General features: G+C 44.1%; 1 long non-coding RNA gene across 1 annotated transcript; it reads left to right on the top strand.

Annotated features, from left to right (window-relative positions):
• The first annotated feature begins 250 nt into the window (after positions 1–250).
• LOC140065571 (uncharacterized) lies at positions 251–3,379 on the top strand. The gene is made up of 3 exons (XR_011847956.1): positions 251–310; positions 3,091–3,132; positions 3,234–3,379. It is a non-coding gene; the product is annotated as an uncharacterized lncRNA (long non-coding RNA).
• The last annotated feature ends 205 nt before the right edge of the window (positions 3,380–3,584 follow it).

Here is a 3,584-nt window from a genome sequence, read left to right as displayed (position 1 = left end):
TAATCTCCAGTGTGTACTATGAGGTGTAGGGTCACATTGGTCTCATCTTCCTCCTGCTTGTAAGAGTTGAAATGGAGAAACCTATGTCCAGCAGGAGGCAGGGGACAGACTGAAGCTACAAGACATAGGTTACACTGATAGAACTCTGCACAATGAGGTGAGGGACAGAATGTGATGGTGAAGGAAATCTTGCCTATTAATCATTAGCCACCATTTCTGACTAGAAGCTGACATTTGCTTTCTTTTTACTAGGAAACCTCCAGTTACATTGGGACAATGCGTCTTCAGATTACAATGTCTGTGGTTTTGGGTGAGTTTTGTCTGTTAGAGAGAACAGAGCGATATCTGATAGACAGTCAGATATATGACCAGTAGAAGATGGGACATGGATTTTATGTATAACTATACTTTGTATGTTACAGGGGATAATACATAACAGGGGCTGGACTGGCATAGACTATCCCTCATCATCGGGATAATGAATCTCACATTGTATTCCCACAAAGACAAGTTACAGCATTTCAGATATCATTCCAACCTGTCTCTATCAGTCCTGGTGTACACAATTTTGGTTGTAAATCTTATGACTATGGTTGGATTCTTCTCATGAATAGCTTCTCCTCTCTGCACACTACAGTTCTCTCTATCTCCTGCCCCTCCCGCCTGCATTACAAGACCTGCTCAGACAGTCACTTCCTATCAACAAGCAGCAAAGTGCATAGACTTATAGGGCATATAGCAGAGCTGACTCTGTGCTGAGAGTGTCATTGTGTGTTATATCCATCTCGTGGATCTCATCATCTCTCATTTCAGATCTATCTCATCTCTCTTTATCTATGTCAGGTAGATACTACTCTGTTTCCCAAAAAATAAGACAGTGGGGCACATTTACTTACCTGGTCACTGGAGTTAACAGAAATTTCATTGTCCATCTAAAATGCACCTTGTGGCGATTCACTACAATTGTGCAACCGATATCCTGAATGTGTCACTTCCTCGCTCAGGTCCGACAGAGTTCACCATCTTTTTAGTCGTGCATGTAAGTGCTTGGGCTTGCGGCACAATTTGAAAGTTAAATCCCGCACTCAGCCTGAATCAGTCATACTCTTCAACAGCACGAACCCTAATTTGCGTCGCATAGAAGCAGCGCAGCTGCGCCACAAAAGGGTCGCTTACGCCACAATCCCAGTGCAGACACTTCTTAAATACCTGTGCAAGCCATTTTAGCCCCGAAAACGGTGCACAGTCCGACAAAAGTGCAGTGTGGTCCTTAGTAAATGAGTCCTAGCGTCTTATTTTATTTTAGCTCCTAAAGACGCATTAGGTCTTATTTTCAGGGGAAGCTGCTTGTTACTTCGGTCAAACTTTTCCCGATGCTCGAGTGCTCGTTACTCGGGTCGAACTTTTCCCGATGCTCGAGTGCTCGTATCGAATAATGAACCCCATTGAAGTCAATGGGAGACTCGAGCATTTTTCACTGAAAGAACACATTGAAAGAACACAGTGAACACAGTGAAGAACACATTGCAGATGTTCTGTACATCTTCTAATTTATCAGAAGACACGAGTGCCGAACGGTGTTCTTCACTATAGTATGTGAGGAACAATATGTGTGACGAACACATTGCAGATGCTTCCATACATCTGCAATGTGCTTTTCACACATAATGGGGCAGATTTACTTACCCGGTCCATTCGCGATCCAGCGGCGCGTTCTCTGCGGTGGATTCGGGTCCGGCCGGGATTCACTAAGGTAGTTCCTCCGATGTCCACCAGATGGCGCTGCTGTGCTGAAGTACCCCGAGGCCCGTCGGAATGCACTGAAGTACACCGGCCTATTCCTAGTGAAGGTAAGCACGTGCCGAGCGACACTTTTTTTTTTTTTTTAAATGCAGCGGTTTTTCCGAATCCGTCAGGTTTTTGTTTAGCCACGCCCCCAATTTCCGCCGCGTGCATGCCAGCGCCGATGCACTACAGTCCGATCGCGTGCGCCAAAATTCCGGGGAAAATCGGCGCAAATCGGAAATATTCGGGTAACATGTCGGGAAAATGCGATTCGGGCCCTTAGTAAATGACCCCCAATATTCTTCTCATACTATTGTGAAAAACACAGTTCGGTGTGCGTGTCTTCCGATAAGTTAGCAGATGTACAGAACATCTGCAATGTGTTCTTCACTGTGTTCTTTCTGTGCTTGGGGTGGGCTGTGATGTGAACAGGGTTGGACTGTTGGTCCTGCTCCGGCCCGCTCCACTCCAGCCTTCACTTCAGCCCCCGCTCCTCTCCTCCATGCCCGCTCCAGCTCCCCCCCCCCCCGCTCCGCCATGCCCGCTCCATCTGCACTGTGCTCTTTCACTGTGCTCTTTCACTTAAATGATCCTCTGTTCACTGTGTTCACTGTCTTTTCTTAATTATGCTCAATCTCAAGAAGGGGAAATACTCATCCGAGCAACAAGCCGTTCCGAGTATGCTAATATGAACGAGCATCAAGCTCGGACAAGTATACTCGCTCATCTCTATTTATAACCAATGAATTCTTCACCCATGTCACAAACTCTGTTAATGATCTACTAATGTATGGTGTGCGGGGAGCTGCCAGTAGGTCTTCTTTTTGGGGGGAGTTTTTATTTGGTGAAACAGTGTAGTAGATTGTTCAGAAGCTAAATAAAAGTGTATATAAACCTGTACCCTGATAATCTAAGCACATTGTCAGCACACAGCTTCTCAGAGCACTAGATGGATCATGAAGTGTCTACTCAGAGAGTCCCCACTCACAATCTGGAATATTACACTGATCATCACTTAGGGAATTGAGCTAAAACAGTAATAAAACAGAGTAACATTGTAAAATAAGGGATTAAAATGGTGGTTTCTGTCTTTAGCTAAATAAAACCTTTTCCCAGGATAAATAAGATGAGTTTTATAGACGTAATCTGTGTCCAATTTGTAAGATACTAGTTATTATGTCTCGTTCACCAGTTTTGTAGGATATTACATGCTCTATTTCTGGGCCTTTTTGGGGGTTTTCCAATTTTGTTGTGGTATGTGGTAATATTTTTCATCACTTTTAATTTTCTTCTTCTTCTCTATAGTTCTGGCTGTTTTGTGCGGTCTTGAGCCTGCAGTCACCACAGGTAAGAATCTGCTGTGATGTAAGAAGACTGTAATACCTGCCCTATATCATTATATGACATGATGCTATATGTTTATATTCCATGCCTTCCTTTGTGTTTAGCAAATCCCATAATTATTAAACCGTGTAATGGAACATCGTGTGTCCCCCGCTGCCGCCCCTGTCCTCCTGGACGCTTCTGCCCTGCTGTCTGCATTGAAGAATCGTGATCCTGGGTGATCATCGAGATAAAAGAAGGATAATTGTGTATCTGTAATAATAAAATCCTCAGTATCTTGTACTGATCACTGCTGTGGTGTCTGATTATTATTATATAAAGAGATCAATGTGGGCGGGGCTTCTGATGTGTGATTGACAGCTCTGCTCTTCGGTAGAAGATAATTGATGGAGGCAGGAAGCATGCGCCACATGTACCAGGCTGATACACAAAATGTATTTCCCCAAAGGGAAATT

Source organism: Engystomops pustulosus, chromosome 6 (assembly GCF_040894005.1).
Source record: "Engystomops pustulosus chromosome 6, aEngPut4.maternal, whole genome shotgun sequence".
NCBI lineage: Eukaryota > Metazoa > Chordata > Amphibia > Anura > Leptodactylidae > Engystomops > Engystomops pustulosus.
This window is presented reverse-complemented; position numbering and strand designations above follow the sequence as displayed.